Below are 21,055 nucleotides of genomic sequence, written 5' to 3'. Positions count from 1 at the left end.
GCTTTATTCCGATTGAAATCTATCGTTTACTTTTTGTGTTAAAATTAAAAAAAAAACAATTTTTTATTGCACTTCGATAGCGCGCTTCTTTGTACTACGTAACTCTCCTTTTGGTTACAAAAAGGTTGCTAAATTAAAGTTAATAATTCTATAAAGGTCATTTATAAATTTTGCGACGAGAAGTATTTTTTTAACAATATTTAAAGCTGGAGTTTTCCCGGGGAAAGGAGATACTCAGAGAGCCAGTGTTGAGGTGGCGGTGGTGGGGAGGTGCCTGCGCGGAGTCTTAATGGACCCTCACCTGCCAGTCGCTTCTCCCTAAAGTCTTTAATCGCTTCTCCCACCATTGTCATTCACAACAACTGGAAAGACTAAAATAGACAACGTTTTTCGTTAGTTATTCAGTTTTAGGCCAAGCCGGGCAGAGGCGGATTTAACGGCGGGCGCACCGGCCGCGCGCCCTGGTCCCCGACTTCTGAAGGGCCCACGCAAAACCCCAACAAATTAGTTGAACATATTAGTTCAAAGCTTTGTGATTATTATTATGCTATTATTAATTAATTAATTATACATATATTATATTCAAATTTTATTGGAAATAAAACATTAATAGTACATAATATTTTTATTTATTTAAAAAATTGGTTAACATGTATTTTTATTTTCCCTGTCTCTCTCTCTCTTTTTTTTAAGGGGCCCAATATTTTCTTCTGCGCCCGGGGCCTCAACCGACCTTAATCCGCTTCTGAAGCCGGGTATACTAGAAACTTTTTTCGGTTGCCATAAAGCTTTCTATTTGAGATACTACACCAGGCCAGGGCAAACTATGGCCCGCGGGCCGCATGCGGCCCGCGAGCTTTAATTTGTATTTTCGAAAAAAGTTAACTTATTTTATGCCTTTTTCGACATAATTGTCGTATGGAATACGACAATTATCCCCCACTTGAGCAGCCTAGGCGCTCATCATGTGAAACTGACCATTCACACATGAGGAATTCTCTAGGGGAGTGGTGAACAGAAGCTTATTAAACTCTAACAGGGAGCTAAATGATTTTGTAATAACTGAGAGGAAAGTGCAGGAGAAATTGTTGAAATTAAACATAAGAAAGGCACCGGGGGTGGATGGGATCTAATTTTGAAATTATTGAAGAGCTTCTTTCAATGGAATCTCTTAAAGACCAAACAACGGGAGCTGATATATTTGAAAAATGCTTAACAAGATATAATTTACAATGGAACAAAATGGTAAGCTTAACAACTGACGGAGCACCAAGTTTGACAGGTAAAAATGTTGGAGCATTAAAAAAAATTCAGGATAACATTTGTGAAAATTATCCTGATTATAATTTAATTACAATTCATTGTATTATACATCAAGTATTATGTAAAAATGTGTTAAAAGTTGAACATGTCACATCTTGTATTATTAAACTAGTAAATTTAATACGATCGAGGGGGCCCGAAACACAGACAATTCGTTAATTTTCTTCAAGATATTGAATCCGAGTACACAGATATTCCTTATCATAGCCAAATTCGATGGCTTAGCTTAGGAAAAGTTCTTCGGCGAGTATGGGATCTTAAAGATGACATCATTTTATTTTTAAAACTGAAAAATATTATGGACTTTCCCGAATTAACTGATAATAACTGGATTTGTGATTTTGCGTTTACCCTGGACATCGTGACACACTTAAATACTTTCAACACCGTGTTACAAGGGAAAAATTTATATGCCCATGATATGGTAAAAAGTTTGAATGGATTTCAATTAAAACTCCAGTTGTTCCTTCGACATTTATTAATTAACAAGGTAGACCACTTTCCAACCATGAAGTTGCTGAAGATTCCAGAAAATAAATTTGAAAAATATTGTGAAATTATCAACGCTTTGAATGACGACTTTTCACAAAGATTTGGCGACTTCCGAAAAATTGAGACAAGTTTGGCAATAGTGCGCGACCCATTTTCAATAGAAATTGATAGTGCACCGAGTGAGCCACAACTCCAGCTTATAGATCTGCAGTGTGATACCGATTTAAGGGAATTACACCGTCGTGAGGAAATCTGTAAATTTTACAATACTCTTAATTCGGACAAATTCGACGAACTTAAAGATTTTACCCGAAAAATGTTGGTTATTTTTAGATCAACCTACATATGTGAACAAACATTTTCCATCATGAATTTAAATAAAAATTCTTTACGATCGAGCAGCACCGATGAACATTTACAAGCAGTTTTAAGAATCTCAACTACAAAATTAACACCCGAAATTAAAAAAAAAAAGTTAAAAGATGTAAAACAGTTCCATTCATCTCATTAAATTCTTGGTTGTTAGAGAATAATTTTTTTATGTTATATTTCTTCTTCATGATAACAAATAATATATATCTAAAAATAGTATTTTACGTGCGGCCCGCCTTCTTTTTGAATTCCTATTGTGGTCCTTCAGCCCAAAAGTTTGCCCAGGCCTGTACTACACTAACGACCATTCGTGACTACGGACCCTTCATTCTACTGAGTGCCCGGCACTCAGTAGTTGATCGATTTATTTACTAATATTTTTAAAGTAATTTTTATCGGAAATTGAACTTTCTACCTGCCAAGGTCAATGGACTTTATTTGAAGGGTAATTTGAAAATTACTTTTTTTTTTTTTTCAAAAATGGTTTTGCCGATTTTGATGAAATTTTATATTTATTTCTTATGTCATATAATTTGTTTGTTCTGTTGTCAAATAAAATGAAATTGAAAATGTTCTTTTGATGGGGGTCCCTAAATTCCATTTTGCCTTGGGCCCCATTATGGTATAACGCGCCACTGCATGGCAAGTTCCAAGCAGAATTGGATTGTCATTTTTTGCTGATTAGAAAAAGTATGAATGATTGAGGGATTTTTTTTCTTTTTCGATGATGCAGAAAAAGTTCTATCTTGCATCTTCCAATTTTTATATATATATATATATATATATATATATATATATATAATTATGAATAAAAATTAAAATTAAGTAAAGAAAGAAAATGGATTTGAATTTGAATAGAGATAAAATGGAATATCAATAATATGAATTATGGATCAGGGACACTGCAAGAGCAAAGGTACCCTACAACCATAATGTATATATAGAAAATTATTTTAATGTTATGTGCAAATCTTTAATTTAACTTATGCTAATAATGAAAATACCGTGTACCCTGGGAGCGATGTATGTTGAATAAAGGGGGGGAAGAACGGAAAAGAGTAACGTTATAAACAAAGTGCGAATTTTGAAAAATGTAAGATTTGAAAAGAACGAAAATAGAAATAGCAGATTATTGAAAAGAACGACCAAAGTAGAAATAGCATTGCAGTATCTTTCATAATTTCTGTGTCATCTTCAGAGGTCATCCACCTAAATTATGAAAAAGAACAGCAATACTCTTACTTCTGTTTCTGACATGTTCTGTATGTCAAAAAAAAAAAAAAAAAAAAACACGTGTACGCGGACACGTTGTAAAAAATAATTTAGAATATAAATTTTGAAAAAATAAAATACAAGTTAAGCAAAAATATTATTCCAAAGTATAACATACAGAACATGGATGACCTTACAGAAGTAAGTAACCCGCCAAAAAGAGAAGACAAAGGAAGCGAGTGTCCGATTGACAAGAATGACAAGAATGTCAATAACTTACCGCTACGTGACCGGTCGACAAAAAAGAAAGAGCCGGAGGCTAAACAGTGTATATATGTGAAGAAACGCTAGCGGCACCTAGCGTTAGACGAATTTTGGTGTATGTATATTTTGTAATTTACGTAAGCGGTGGAGCTACGCTAGGTTCAAGTTAAGTACATGATACTCAAACTTTCGGGATAGCAAAGAAATATAATTGCTTACAAAGTAGCAGTAGAGTAGCTAAACTTTGTTAAGGCGAAAAATTATGATTTGGTATAGTGAGAAAAATAGTACTCTGATATTGCTTTCGTTACACTAATCGCTCACAGAGTATAAAATGTAGAATTTAGTAAAGCAAAAAGATGATGAAATTAGGGATATAAAGTTGGGCTAGGGTAGTTCGGGGTTGCAAACCCGTTCCTATAGTTAGGACCCTGAACGACTGTCCGAGAGTAGGTGCACCATGTACTTAAGTCAGTTGTGTTAAAGTGTAAGATATATATAAGTTACAATTAACAAATAAATAGATAAATAAATCAAGATATAATCAAAATTAATTACAAGATAATTACAAGGTAATACACTATGTTAGACCAATCGGTGGGTACAAGTTTTCCAGACCGTAAGACACCAAAGAGGCCTAGTGTATTGTATTTACACTATTTACAAACTTGATGCGTATGGGAGTAATTATTAGTTATAAACTAATAATGCTGTTTATATTGATATCTATTAAGTTTTTGTGCCTTAATATGTTAAGGGCTTTATTGATATGATGACGCAGGTATTTAATAGGAAAAAGATTTCTGGTCAGTTTACTGTACAATGATCTGATGTTATCAATAACTGTTGTTTTGTCGCTGCATATCGTTGCAATTCTGATGCATTGTGCTAAGATAACGTTAGCATGTACCTGTTTGGAAATATTGGAATTCCATTGTGTATAGTTTACTATGCTAAAGTTGAAAGCTTCACGTTTGTTGTACAAATTGATGGAGGCTATACCATTTTTTATATTGATGTCTAGATCCAAAAATTGGGCTGCTGTGTCAGAATTGTTAGTTCTTTCTAGTACAAGTTCGCTAGGGTATAGATGTGCATAATCCTGGATGAAATTCGGGCAGTTAATTACTATGAGGTCATCTATATATCTAAATAGTATTAGTTCCTGTGGAAATGAGGTTTCTGACCAGTATAGATATAGGTTGGCTATTATGCATGAGGCTGGGCTGCCCATAGGTGTTCCATTGGTTTGGTGATATACTGTATCGCCATCATATATGAAATTATTGGAAATACATAAATTAAGTATGTTGTTCCAGTAATAGGTGTTGCAGGAAATAAAATTCTTATGTTTATCATATATATCTTTGAGTACCAATTTGAGATTGGTTTGATTGATACTGGTAAATAGGCTATGGAAATCAAAGGTTTGAATATTATTGACTGTATTACTTTGCAAAAATTTTAATACAGGTTGGTTGTTGCCTATGATTTTGCTGTTATGTATCTTATTCATCAGTGGTTGCAGTAGTCGTTCAAGTGTTTTTCCTGATTTGTGTACATAACTATTTTTGCATGAGGTTATGAATCTGAAGCCTGTTGGTTTTTTATGAAATTTAGGAATGAAGTAGATGTAAGGTAAGCTGTAATTATTTAAGTTGAGCTTTAGTTTTTTGTTGAAGGCCATTAGTTTTTTTGTAATGATATTACATGTACTGGAAATAGGTTTGTAGGTATTGCTTGAGTTAAGTTCATTAGTTAAAGTATATGTATAAAAATATTTGCAAATGAATGCAAAATTATTGGCTGCTTTATCTACCGGTGTGATTACGAAGTTTTTGTGAAAATCTAGCAGTTTTTGTTTTAATGCAGTCAAGTTATAGTATGTGCCCTGATAATATAAATTTGAACTCTGTAATGCATATTTATGTTTGAATAGGGCGAATGTATGGCTAATCCACATATGGTATGCTTCTATAGGCGTGTTATTTTTGTAGGCTAGATGGAAGCAGTAGTTTAACAGGTCTTGATATAGCTGCTTATTGAAGTTGGTTATGTTTATTTTGGTGGGCGGCCTGAATTTGAATCCTTGTGATAGTACATGTCTTAGCATTGGGTCCGTAACTATGTTTAGATTTCCTGTAATGATGTGTCCATAGTCTGGATCAATATATTGCTGCATGTTGGTTTGTTGACAAACGCAGTTATTGGTGTCTGTTATATGTGATGTTAAACTGGTAGCTATAGATTTGTAGTTGCAAGCTAATAATCCAAAGGGTTTATTATACTTATATCTTACTTTAATATGACTGGGACTAGTATTTGGAAGTAGATGATTATGCTGATTTACAATTTTACTGATATTTATGTTATCCATGATATGGTTGTTGAAGTTCAAAATAATAATAGAATCTTTATCATGTGTTGTCGAGCTTATGTTTTTAAGATTAAATTTACAAATATCATTTATTATATGAAAGAGATGTTTGGATTCGAATTTGAAAGTGCGTATGAATTTGTGCAATGCTTTCAGTATACTGTGTTTAGTACTGAAAAGTAAATTATGTATATCATTTACATTTATAATGTTCTTATCCCAGTTTTTAAGTGTGACTTCGAAATCACCTAAAATATTACTGTGTTTGTTGCTAGTATTTTTAGATTTATGAGTACGTTTGCGAGGGTTCCTATGGAACTTTATTATATTAAATTTGTCATATATACAACAATCTGCTAAGTTATTGGTAATAATTTTATGGTTGAATTTATTATTTAGACCATATGGGTATAATGTTTTTAATTTTAACATAAATATTTCCTCTTGTTTAGTTCTAATATTAGCGTTATTAATCTGTGCTAATATGGATATGTATATATTGTTGAAATTTTCAATCTCACAACTTCAACAATATATACATATCCATATTAGCACAGATTAATAACGCTAATATTAGAACTAAACAAGAGGAAATATTTATGTTAAAATTAAAAACATTATACCCATATGGTCTAAATAATAAATTCAACCATAAAATTATTACCAATAACTTAGCAGATTGTTGTATATATGACAAATTTAATATAATAAAGTTCCATAGGAACCCTCGCAAACGTACTCATAAATCTAAAAATACTAGCAACAAACACAGTAATATTTTAGGTGATTTCGAAGTCACACTTAAAAACTGGGATAAGAACATTATAAATGTAAATGATATACATAATTTACTTTTCAGTACTAAACACAGTATACTGAAAGCATTGCACAAATTCATACGCACTTTCAAATTCGAATCCAAACATCTCTTTCATATAATAAATGATATTTGTAAATTTAATCTTAAAAACATAAGCTCGACAACACATGATAAAGATTCTATTATTATTTTGAACTTCAACAACCATATCATGGATAACATAAATATCAGTAAAATTGTAAATCAGCATAATCATCTACTTCCAAATACTAGTCCCAGTCATATTAAAGTAAGATATAAGTATAATAAACCCTTTGGATTATTAGCTTGCAACTACAAATCTATAGCTACCAGTTTAACATCACATATAACAGACACCAATAACTGCGTTTGTCAACAAACCAACATGCAGCAATATATTGATCCAGACTATGGACACATCATTACAGGAAATCTAAACATAGTTACGGACCCAATGCTAAGACATGTACTATCACAAGGATTCAAATTCAGGCCGCCCACCAAAATAAACATAACCAACTTCAATAAGCAGCTATATCAAGACCTGTTAAACTACTGCTTCCATCTAGCCTACAAAAATAACACGCCTATAGAAGCATACCATATGTGGATTAGCCATACATTCGCCCTATTCAAACATAAATATGCATTACAGAGTTCAAATTTATATTATCAGGGCACATACTATAACTTGACTGCATTAAAACAAAAACTGCTAGATTTTCACAAAAACTTCGTAATCACACCGGTAGATAAAGCAGCCAATAATTTTGCATTCATTTGCAAATATTTTTATACATATACTTTAACTAATGAACTTAACTCAAGCAATACCTACAAACCTATTTCCAGTACATGTAATATCATTACAAAAAAACTAATGGCCTTCAACAAAAAACTAAAGCTCAACTTAAATAATTACAGCTTACCTTACATCTACTTCATTCCTAAATTTCATAAAAAACCAACAGGCTTCAGATTCATAACCTCATGCAAAAATAGTTATGTACACAAATCAGGAAAAACACTTGAACGACTACTGCAACCACTGATGAATAAGATACATAACAGCAAAATCATAGGCAACAACCAACCTGTATTAAAATTTTTGCAAAGTAATACAGTCAATAATATTCAAACCTTTGATTTCCATAGCCTATTTACCAGTATCAATCAAACCAATCTCAAATTGGTACTCAAAGATATATATGATAAACATAAGAATTTTATTTCCTGCAACACCTATTACTGGAACAACATACTTAATTTATGTATTTCCAATAATTTCATATATGATGGCGATACAGTATATCACCAAACCAATGGAACACCTATGGGCAGCCCAGCCTCATGCATAATAGCCAACCTATATCTATACTGGTCAGAAACCTCATTTCCACAGGAACTAATACTATTTAGATATATAGATGACCTCATAGTAATTAACTGCCCGAATTTCATCCAGGATTATGCACATCTATACCCTAGCGAACTTGTACTAGAAAGAACTAACAATTCTGACACAGCAGCCCAATTTTTGGATCTAGACATCAATATAAAAAATGGTATAGCCTCCATCAATTTGTACAACAAACGTGAAGCTTTCAACTTTAGCATAGTAAACTATACACAATGGAATTCCAATATTTCCAAACAGGTACATGCTAACGTTATCTTAGCACAATGCATCAGAATTGCAACGATATGCAGCGACAAAACAACAGTTATTGATAACATCAGATCATTGTACAGTAAACTGACCAGAAATCTTTTTCCTATTAAATACCTGCGTCATCATATCAATAAAGCCCTTAACATATTAAGGCACAAAAACTTAATAGATATCAATATAAACAGCATTATTAGTTTATAACTAATAATTACTCCCATACGCATCAAGTTTGTAAATAGTGTAAATACAATACACTAGGCCTCTTTGGTGTCTTACGGTCTGGAAAACTTGTACCCACCGATTGGTCTAACATAGTGTATTACCTTGTAATTATCTTGTAATTAATTTTGATTATATCTTGATTTATTTATCTATTTATTTGTTAATTGTAACTTATATATATCTTACACTTTAACACAACTGACTTAAGTACATGGTGCACCTACTCTCGGACAGTCGTTCAGGGTCCTAACTATAGGAACGGGTTTGCAACCCCGAACTACCCTAGCCCAACTTTATATCCCTAATTTCATCATCTTTTTGCTTTACTAAATTCTACATTTTATACTCTGTGAGCGATTAGTGTAACGAAAGCAATATCAGAGTACTATTTTTCTCACTATACCAAATCATAATTTTTCGCCTTAACAAAGTTTAGCTACTCTACTGCTACTTTGTAAGCAATTATATTTCTTTGCTATCCCGAAAGTTTGAGTATCATGTACTTAACTTGAACCTAGCGTAGCTCCACCGCTTACGTAAATTACAAAATATACATACACCAAAATTCGTCTAACGCTAGGTGCCGCTAGCGTTTCTTCACATATATACACTGTTTAGCCTCCGGCTCTTTCTTTTTTGTCGACCGGTCACGTAGCGGTAAGTTATTGACATTCTTGTCAATCGGACACTCGCTTCCTTTGTCTTCTCTTTTTGGCGGGTTACTTACTTCTGTAAGGTCATCCATGTTCTGTATGTTATACTTTGGAATAATATTTTTGCTTAACTTGTATTTTATTTTTTCAAAATTTATATTCTAAATTATTTTTTACAACGTGTCCGCGTACACGTGTTTTTTTTTTTTTTTTTTTTTTTTTTGACATACAGAACATGTCAGAAACAGAAGTAAGAGTATTGCTGTTCTTTTTCATAATTTAGGTGGATGACCTCTGAAGATGACACAGAAATTATGAAAGATACTGCAATGCTATTTCTACTTTGGTCGTTCTTTTCAATAATCTGCTATTTCTATTTTCGTTCTTTTCAAATTTTACATTTTTCAAAATTCGCACTTTGTTTATAACGTTACTCTTTTCCGTTCTTCCCCCCCTTTATTCAACATACATCGCTCCCAGGGTACACGGTATTTTCATTATTAGCATAAGTTAAATTAAAGATTTGCACATAACATTAAAATAATTTTCTATATATATATATATATATATATGTGTGTGTGTGTGTCTGTGTTTATATATTTATATTTTTCATATGGAAATAAAAGAGCTACAGATACAGTTCATACGTTGAGATTCTGATAATGATGTTTATCAGGGATAAACATCAATATCACTAGAGACCGCTGCACGAAAAATTATTACATAATGATGGAAAGAGGAGGTATGCAGTTTATTGACAGTTTTCCCTGTTATTTTATGCTTAATGTTTAATGAAAAGCCACATACTGCAAAATGCACAGTTATGAATTATAAGGCAGTGATGGAAAGTGTGAGGACTGCGATAAGTAACTGTAATCGTTCTTCGCTTTGCTTTCATATGGAAGGGCGCCATTTACCTAATCTCTCATTTGAGAAATAATAAAGTTTCTGTTTATACTCCGTGATGGCTATATGGAGCCAGAAGTTTACAAGATAGAAAATTTCCGTATTTATCGCTCGCATGGCTTTGCACCCGTTAGTTCAAACTCATTGCACTAATTAACTAATTCATTGCAACCGTTAGTTCAAACTCATTGCACTAATTAACTAATTCATTGCAACCGTTAGTTCAAACGCGTGTAACACTACGTCCACGTTGACCTCTCGACTGCATAATGTTTTGTTGTTCACAGTCAAATCCACACTTTGAGGAGTTGGAACTTAATTCGCTGCACGTTATGACACGGGTGACCACTATTAGTAGGCATCTAAGTGGACTGTTTTTTTCTTTTAATGATTTATTGAACTAGGTTACCTGCCTTGATATGTTGTATTAGCGATTCGTTCCTTAACTTGATAACCTTGGCGTCATACACGAAATGTGGTTTTCAAAGATCAGATGCTGGCTCTTTATGCCACCTCAGCATGAAAATATTTTAATGGAGTGTGCAGAGACCAAGAGCTAGGGCGAGGTCGGTCTCTTTTGCCTGCTCTTGTTATTTGATTACCACGTAGTCCGGATCTGACTACAGTGAAACTGCGTTTGAGGGTTCATTAAACATAGTAATTTCATAAATTTTGAACTGAACTGTAGACTTTAAGCAATTATGGATGATTTTGCATTGGTTGCGTCATCAGTACTATGAAAAGTGTCCCAAAGGACGTATTGTATTACCCTCTAGAAATGTCTGTATGCTAACTGATCCTTTAAGGACGGTAATGCAAAAACGAGATTGTGTTCTTTTTTAGGTAGAAAAATATTTTCGAGGGGTCGTAAAAAATTCAATGAAAGGTAAAAAGCGTTTGCATCACGCAAAAATTATAAAAATAATTCTTTTAATAATAGAAATAACAGTACTTGAATTTTTATGTTAAATTAATTTTATTAAATTTGGCTATACATTTAGTAAATAAAATTTATAAAGTTCAGTAATTTTCTACCTGAAGTTATTTCGTTATGTCAAAAATTGAGTTTGCTGTCTTAAACGAAATTCACACATCTTCAACATATACCGTATATGCCTGTTAATTTTGAGGTAATTTCACCTAAAAAGTTTGTTCGCTGTCGACCTTCTCGTTTCTAGAGCTTCAAAACACAATTATCCATGACCGGTTTTTGGGGAGTGGGTGCAGCTGTTTGTGGCCCTTTTCAATCCGGGGACCTGGGTGCACACAGGCTACGGACTGAAAATGGCTACAAAAACAAAGGGAGCTTCCTCTATCCAGGCGAGGAGAGCTCCTCTTTGCCGTCCTTTTTCCTACAAAACACGTTTTCGCACTCATGTTTCCTAAATCTAGAACCAGCCCTGTCACTACATACAGTGGTAGAGCAAATATCGTCAGAGTTTAACAGTTTCCTCTGCTGACAAACTCGCGGCCACTCACCGAAGGAATAACATTATCTGACACCATAAAAGGAGAAACTCAAAAGTTACACAATATTCATTTTTTTTTTTTAAATTTAAATTTTATGCAGTTTATAATGCAAAATTGAGCAATTGGAGGGCGCTGCTGCTTGTACTGTAGTTGAAATCGTCTGCTGTTTTCAAGTTCGCGTTTTCAGAGTTATTCTTTCTACCATTTGAATTCGAACACAATTTTAGTATTGAGGTAAGTGTATTGTTATACAAAGCTCTGTTCCTTTTTTAGTTTCGTTATTTTAGCTTAGTATTTTATTCACTATTTAATTTGCTTTTCTTTGAAAGTTAACCATCTAATAAACAGAAAATTTATTTATTAGACGTCTTTGGTATTTATTTTTCCTGCCGTTGTAGCGGAGTGGTTAAATTTGTCTGACTAGCACGGATATTTTATTTATATATATTATCAATTGTTTGTTTTTATTTCGGCAGTGTTATTGTTTTATCATTAGCGATCACGCGTCGTTTTATAACGCGAATAATCGTGGGGGGAATTTGGCGTAGCCTTTGATAGTTATTTAGATTTTATGACCAAAATACCACTAGTCGAAACGTGCTGGAATGTTTTTAAAAACGTATTAAACAGAATCAGAGACGACAACATGAAGATTTGGCACTTGTTTACAGAGTGATTGAACCCGTTCCTTCTTTTATTGTAACATTATATATTCCGTTTAATAACGTGAAGTGAAATTTTTGATAGCAAGTAATTTAATTTACACATAACATTATTTTTTCTTTAATATTTTATATAAAATGTACAAGTTTTAAATCTTGTGGAACCTCAGTCATTAACTTCTGCTGGAGTTACTTTTGGGGTTCTGCGGGATATAAAGTTTAATTTTTTTTTTTTAATTCGTATTATGATTCAACATTGCAAAGTTTATGCAGTCCACCTAGCACGATATTTCCTTGAAATTAGTTAACGCCACTTGAGCATTGTGCGAAACCATTACTACGTTATACTTCAACTGCTGTCGACTTGACCTTTCAGTCTCATTTCTTGATGTGCTTAATGCCATATCCAGTAAACTTATATCAAATTTTGGAATAATTGTTTAGCTTAGTTTGTCATTTCAACATTTTGAGGCACAGACTCTCTTTTTAACCTTCCCCTTCAAATACCCGCGGACTTCCAATTTTTGGAGTACTTTTTCTATCAACAACAATAAGTGCATTGTTGTTGATAGAACCCCTTGAGGACGCGTAAAAATATTCAACCTTAGCATTAATTGAGGCATATGATGCAAGAAAGCAAGCTTATACAGCATCAGCCAAAAAAAAAAAAAAAAACCCTTCCCATTTCACCCATCCGATCATTCCATATGTTTGTCTAGTTTAGCCTTAAATTGATTTAAGCTATCAACTTCCACAACAACAGATGAAAGTCTGTTCCAGCAATCAACTACCTGCTGGCTAAAGGCAAACTTCTGCACATCTATTCTACAACTGTCTTTCATCAGTTTGAATCTATGCCCCCCTCAGGTTCTTAGTCTGAGCAAGCGGAAGTATCCCGTTAGCATTGAGCCTGCTCAAACCATTCAAAGCCTTATGCACCTAGTAGGTGCCTAGTCTCCAGATGCTGCAATTTGCAGAACTTTCCTCATAAGCGCATCCTTTTGTTCCTCTCACCAATCTTGTTGTCTTTCTCTGTACTCGTTCTAGCAACTCTGCATCCTTCTTAAAATGAGGCCTCCAGACCTGTATACAGTACTCAAGGTGTGGCCTGACCATTGCCTTATACAAAGGGATAATCACCTCCTTGTCTCTGCTAGCAACATTCCTATATATCATTGACAAAACTCCATGACCTGCTCGGGCAGCCCGTCTGTAATGCTCAGAGAACTTCATATCTGACTGCAGGATTACCCCCAGGTCTTTTTCATTCTCCACCTCCCTGAGTGTAGTACAACACGGTTGCTACGTTTCTCTTCGGTTATAGCTACCCATATGCAGTACTTTGCATTTGTCAATGTTAAACTTCAGTTGCCACTTTTCAGCTCATTTGCCCAACTTATCTAGATCCAGTTGGAGTAGCATACTGTCTTTACTGTCGTTAGCAACCCTGCCAACCTTTGTATCGTCTGCAAACTTGGACATTAAATGTGATATACCTTCATCAATATCATTATTAAATATAGAAAACAACAATGGGCCCAACACCGAACCCTGGGGAACTCCACTAATAACATTAGTCCACGTAGAACAGTGTCCATTTATTGCCACTCTCTGCCGTCTCTCACTCAACCACCTTTTATTCATTGTAGCAACTTACCACTAATGCCATACCCCTCCAATTTGTACAGCAGTATTCCATGTGCAACAGTATCAAAAGCTTTCCTGAACCCCAAGTACGTATATGATATCAAAATTATTTTTAACATCCGGTTCCTTTGTGACCACATCGTAGTATCCAATCAAATTGGTCAAACAAGACTTCCCCTTAACAAACCCATGCTGTGCTTGAATTATTACTGCAGTCTTGTCTAGATAATCCTACAGTGCTTCTTTAACCAGTGATTCCATTATTTTCCCTGGAACAGAAGTTAAATAAGGAAAGTGACTGCTGATAAACAGTTCGAGAGCGCTGAAGACTGTTGATAAAAAGTGTAGATTGCCTCTAAAGATGTTAATTTTTTAGAAAATAAGAATCCAAATTACTAACAGCATGCAGAATAAATTCAAAGAGTGTGCTGTAATACTGTTTCCCCAGATACTTCATCTTTCTGACTGCAACAAAACTTTCTCTATACTATTCTGATTATTCCACCATCCAATCTGTTCTATATGAACGAAATGAAACTTCGATCTGTGCTTCTATTCTTCTAGCTATATAAGACATTTATTTATTATTATATTAGGGTTATTAGTATTTCAATACATCAACCGGTATTTCTGTCTGTAAATTGGTGTGTTTTCAGGTCGATTTGCCTGTTTTGCTGGACGAAAAAACCTTACTATCCACGCCTGAGACCGACTAACTCAGCCATGGAGTGAAAAAAAGCCCATTAAAGTTCCTCGCTTCATCGACGCGATTCGATTCCGGACCTTTTCCACCCGTTGTGGAAGGAGGGTGACGATACCACTGTGCTACCGCGCAGACGGCTATATAAGACAGTCAAAAAAGGGTAAGCAATTCTTTTCTCTAAATATGCAACGAAAGAATTCTTTGGGTGTTAATTTTGAGTTGTTAAAACCGCTGCTACCAAACCTTATCAGAAAGTGCTCTATGAAAGGCGTATTTCAGTTACAAACAGGGGAAGCATTTCGCAATAATATGCGCAAACTTCCCGTCCATTATCTTTTCTATCACACCTGACCTCTTGAGATATGAGAGTAACACCCATATCGCAACATTATGATTATAAATTATAACTGGAAATGGAAACTATAGCGTTTTTCAACCAGTAATTTCGATGTGTTTAGTCAAGAACTATTCAGTCTGCTATTTTATTATTTTTAGAACCGCTATTCAGGATTAGTCAAGAGCTATTCAGTCTTTTTATTATTTGCAGCATCGACCCTTGGTATTAGTAACACCTAAGCCCTCTTATTAGGATTTGAATCCCGTTTTTTAAATCAGATGCATTGAACCAGAGACATCGTCATAAAGGCCGGCCCTGATAATTCCTATGGAACACAGGAGTCCACCTGAGGGATGGCTGCTGGACTTCAGCCAAACCTCCCCAAAGAAACTCGATCCAAGGGGGGAAAAAAAATTCACCCCTCCAAAAAAAAAAAATAAAATCTTAGTCGCGTGACTGATGGCCACCGTCAGTTACTTTCTTCTAAATTAGAAGAAATGATAAGTAAAATATTGATTATACACTAAGACAGTGGTTTTCGACCTTACTTTAATAACGGCACCCCTAAGTAATTTATTTTATTCTGTGGCACCCGTACTCAATTTTCTGCCTGTTAGATCTGATTCTGTGTGTGTGTATATAAATAAAATTTTATCCTTTATATAGAGATACTAAATAAACATCAATTATAGATCACCACAAAATTAAATAGATACCTTACACCTTTTTATAATGAAATAAATATATAAATTAAAAAAAATAATAATAAGTCACGTAATAATAAATTACTTGGCACCCCGGTTGAAAACCACTGCACTAAGTGGTCAATTTATTAGGTACACCTACATTAGCGAAGCGATCAGACACGACGATGAGGGAAACACACGCATGGGGAATTTGAGTGGACCCTGGTTAAAGCTCGCGCGACTATTAAATACAGTTGATTGTTTTCACAGTCAAAATAATTAATGTTAACTCCTCTGACCTAGTGGTCGTACCGGAGTATAAACAAAAAAAAATTTTTTTTCATGAAATAGTGCTCCTTTAGTGCCAACATGTGTTTGTATCATGTCACGTAAGAATGCCATATGTATACGGAATTCAATGCGTGAATGGGCAACATGAAAGATTTAAGTGACTTTGAACATGGCATAGTAGTTGGTGCCGGGATTGGCATCTCAGAAACTGAAACGCGTGCGGTTGTATCGAGATTGATCTAATAACCAAATAACACCCAGCCAACGGCTGTTAGTAGTCAAAGATAGCTCGTTGATGCCAACAAAAATTACGCAAGGTAACAGAAAAGCTAGTCCGTCAAATAACAACCCAGTACAACAGTGATAGGCAAAGGCATTTCAGAACGCACAATTCATAGTACCTTTTCAGAGATTGGAGTGTTGCAGCCCACGACCAAACAGAGTTCCATTCCTGTCAACAAAAATTAAGGTATGGTTATAGTTGACTCACGAACACAAACTGAAGAGTGGACGATTGGAAAAATGTTGCCTGGTATGACGATTCCTGATTCCTTCTGTTTCATGCTAATGGGAGGACCAGAATATGCGAAAACAGCATCAGTCTACGACCCAACCGAGCAGGTGTCAATGCAGGCTGGAGGTGGCAGTGGAAGGGGTGTTTTTGTGGTGCACAATGCCCCCCCCCCACCGATATCAGTGGAGCAACATTTGGATGCCACAGGTTATGGCGCCTCCATAGCCAGGTGGGAAGGAGCAGCAGTGCGTAGCACACGCTTCTTGATTAGACCGGGGTTCGAGCCCGTCACCACCAAATATGGAGGATGCGGAAAGGTCAGGGAATGACCACCGCATATCCCGGAGCAATATGGCCTTAGTTGCTAATGCTCCTAAAAACCAAACAAACAACAACAACAGCCACAGGTTATCTGTAAATTGTTTCACACCAGACGTATCCCTAAGTGGCTGCAGTGTATCCATCTGCAAATGGATTCCTCCAAGAAGATAATACAGTTGTGTACAGGCTAGAACTGTACACAACAACTGTATAGAAATAGCATCCCTGCAGCATTGCTTTCCACACCTCGATTTGAGTCCATTCCATGCCGAATCAATACTATTTTTAAAACTAAAGGGGAGGGGGACTACTCGATATTAGCTAAGTGTATCGAGTGTCACGTGAAATTCTAGGCGGCAGATGACTCTCATCAACCAGTGCAGTACCACCACTTTGCTTATTGGAGACTTGAAGTGGTGAAACCCATGTTTAGTCACCAGAGCAAAGTTTCCGGTATCCTCTCCCTCACCATCTCCTTCAACCCATGCACGGTGCTATAGGTTTCGACACCTTTTGCGTTGGGGTTTTCATAAAAAAAAAAAATAAAATAAAAAATACAGGAAAACCCATTTAGAATGTGAAAGCTTTTAGATTTATAGGTAGTAATAGATCAAATTTAGACAGACATTGTTTTTTTTTTTTTTTTTTTTGTTTTAATGAGAATTTAAGACTACGTAAAAATACTACAAATATGTAGATATTAAACTTTTAAAACTATTAACAAGGATGTATGTTACATCTACTGCAATCAAACGACTGGTATATGATGCTTGCATTAAGAGATTTCATTTCACATTCTGATTTTATTTATTTTAAAATGCATTGCAACACCAGAAAAGTGTTTTACACTTTTTTTCCTGTGTGAATTTACAGTATGGCTCAGTAATCTAATCAGTACCTTTTTTTACTTAATGATAATAAGTCAAACGAGCACATCCTTGAACGTACCTTGTTTTCTTACATAAAAGGTGGATAATGGATGTTTGTTTTAAACCCAACTGTTACGACATTACTTTCAGATATCTTGGTGCTACGAATAAAACGCATAAAAGAAACTGGTTTTAGATATCGAAGAGGAATTCGTGAGGGTTTATCTAGTAAAATATGATACAAGATATATACCCCTTCCAAAACATGCGATACATGATTTGGAAAGTAAATTTAAATTCGGGTTGAGTTTTTAACCCGAATCGAATAAAGAAACAATGCAGCCAGTGTTTCTTCAGAGGTACCCTCCACAACAGCTGCGATTTCTGCTTTCAATTCTTCAATAATAGATTATTCCTATAGACACTGTCCTTTGTGAATCATAACTGAAAATAATCATGGATTGGGATTCCATATCGGCCAGATTAATAATCCATTCAGGTTCATCAAATGCATCGGTAATATCATGCATATGCGTTAACTGCCTTCTGCTCATATTATCCTAATAAGCATTCCGTTTCGAGATGACTCGATCATTAAAATGTCCCTTCAGGAAATGAAGATATTGCATTCACCATGTGGTCTTGCCCAATGTTATTTTGTATATTGTGGAGCAATACTTAAAGTGTTGTCTGAGACAATCTTAGTTTCCTGTGAAGGTTCGCTTCTTCAGCTGCCCAACTTCAACGCCAGAGCTTATTCTTGTGCATCAGGCAACACAGCGGCAATCTGCAAAGCAGAATGCGCTGCTCCCACAGGAACTAGTTATTGTCAGGGAGACAGGGAATATATTATGCAAAAAGTGGCGGAACAGGACCAGGGTATGTCTGCCAGGGGCGAAGGTTGATGACGTTGTAGGGCAGATATCATCTTTTAAGGGCACAAAAGATGATGTTATACACGTTGCATTAATGACCTTAAGAGTAAGAGATCTGCAGATTTACTTAACAAGTATAGATCAATGCTGAAAAAAAACAAGTCGGAAGTTAGGGTTAAATTTGAAAGTGTCCTGCAATTCGGCCCAGGTACGATAAGAGGGGGGTATATGATGAGAGCCTTGCCAATAAATTCGGCCCTGGAGAGATTGTGCAAGGCTCTCGGGGTAGAATTTTTTTAAGCGTGGTCAGTGGTTGCTAACAGGAGAGATTGCTTCTTCAGGGATGGAATACACTTAAATAGAAAGGGCACAAGAATATTTGCTGATGCTACCGAGGCAGTGTTAGGTGGGTCGGAAAACTTAAAGTAGATGTTTGGGGGGATTCACAGACTAAACGATTAATGGTAGCTGCAGGTAGAAGCGAAAGTGATTCTTTCACTTCTTCTATTGTAATGAGCAGCAGCCTAGAGAGCAAGTTTCTGGGGACTTCAAGAGCTGCTGGGAGTTATCATGGAACAAGTAAATACACGGGCTGTGTTAGGGTAACTGAGAACAAGTGCATGTATACTTGCATGTACACTAATGCTAGAAGTAAATAAAACTGAATTTGAAGTGCTGATCAAGACATCAAAGGCAGATATTGTTAGGATATCCGAGACGTGGTGTCACAATATAAGCAGTGCAGAATTAGAATTTGGGGAGTACAATGTGTACAGAAAGGATAGACAGGACAGGAAGGAGGAGGGGTTATGCTGTTAGTTAAGGAACACACAAACTCTAAGGAAGTCCATCCACTTGACACGGGTGGACAGTGCAATGTTGAGTCTGTTTGGTGTTACATAAACACTGGAAAAGGGAAAATGAGAGGAGTATGTTATAGGCCTAATGACACTGATGAATACAATAAACAGTTGTGCAGAGAAATAGAACGGGCCAGTAAAGCAGAATGCCTTATAATGGAGGATTTTAACTTTCCAGATATTGATTGGAACTTGTGGTTGGTCACTCGCACGCTAGCAAGAGTTTTGTGTCTGATTATCAGCAGTGATTATTCATGCATTAGAAATTTGCAGATAAAGGAACGACTAGGTGACAGTGATCGCAGTGTATTATGTGGGATTTACTTAAAGATGTAACTACCATCAAGGGTAAAGGAAGGGTTTTTGTTTTCGTAAAGGTGACTACAGAGATCTGAGACAGTATTTAAATTCTATACAGTGGGACCAACGGTGAGTTCTAAATGGGAAGTCTTCAGAGACTTAATCTTGGAGGCTACTAGGCAGTAGCGTAGCTACCCTTTTTCGGGCCCGGAGGCAAAGGACATGTTCGGGCCCCTACTTAATTAATGAAAATTGCAAAAAGAGGGGACAGCCAAAAGACGCCAGGCCCTAAAATGCCCGGAGGCAATTGCCTTGCCTGCCTACATGGTAGCTACGCCACTTGTACTAGGCTTTTCATACTAATTAAGAAATGCTGTTCAAGGTTCGGGCCTAAATGGATGACAGATGAATTAATGAGGCTCGTGACAGGGAAGAAAAATGGATGGGATGCATATAAATTATTAGTCGACACAGAAGCCTATGGCAGATATAAGCTAGTCTGTAGCCAAGTCACAAAAGAGGTTAGGCAGGCAAAGGCAGATTACGAGAAATGTTTGGCAAAGGATACAAAGAAAAACAGCAAAGAGTTTACTTATGTAAACTTTAGAAGGAAGGGGATGAATCAGATTGGTTCACTTAACATAGATGGTTCGACTATTGATGATCCTGCTCAAGTAGCTGATAAACTGAATGAGTATTTTTCATCTACATTCACACATGAGGAGTTATTCAAGGAGTGGAATGCCAGAAGTTGATCAAACTCTAACAGGATGTTAAGTGAATTTGTGATATAACTGAGAGCAAAGTGGAGGAAAAATTGTAGAAGTTAAACATAAAAAAGGCATCTGGGGCAAATGGAATCTATCCAGTTGTAATGAAGGAGGCAGCAAGGGAAGTAAGCAAACCCTTAGCCATAATTATGAGAGCATCCTTAAGAGTCAGGCGAGGTCCCCATGGATTGGAGATATGCAAATGTATCCCCAATTCACAAAGGGGGTTCAAAGGGTGACACAAATAAGTATAGACCTGTTAGTTTAAGGACCCACAAAAACTCCTTTAACTTTTATTCTTGAAATAGCAGGGAATTTACCACATATACTTGAAATACTCCATATTTGTGTAAGGCTTTCATGAACTGAATCATCAAGCTCCGTTTTATGCGAAGTGGAGATAACAGAGACTTCTC

General features: G+C 35.6%; 1 protein-coding gene across 1 annotated transcript in view; it reads left to right on the top strand.

The window, feature by feature from the left end:
* The first annotated feature begins 9,410 nt into the window (after positions 1-9,410).
* LOC150083616 (lipopolysaccharide-induced tumor necrosis factor-alpha factor homolog) overlaps positions 9,411-21,055 on the top strand; it is a 73,169-nt gene continuing 61,524 nt past the window's right edge. The window contains exon 1 of the mRNA XM_090378093.1: positions 9,411-9,432. The gene's annotated coding sequence lies outside the window, so the exon portion shown is untranslated. The remainder of the gene's footprint in view (positions 9,433-21,055) is intronic.

This window comes from Mastigoproctus giganteus, chromosome 7 (genome assembly GCF_048544385.1).
Source record: "Mastigoproctus giganteus isolate SK-2022 chromosome 7, ASM4854438v1, whole genome shotgun sequence".
Classification (NCBI taxonomy): domain Eukaryota; kingdom Metazoa; phylum Arthropoda; class Arachnida; order Uropygi; family Thelyphonidae; genus Mastigoproctus; species Mastigoproctus giganteus.
Note: the sequence above shows the minus strand (reverse complement) of the source record. Positions and strands in the feature narration are given on the sequence as shown.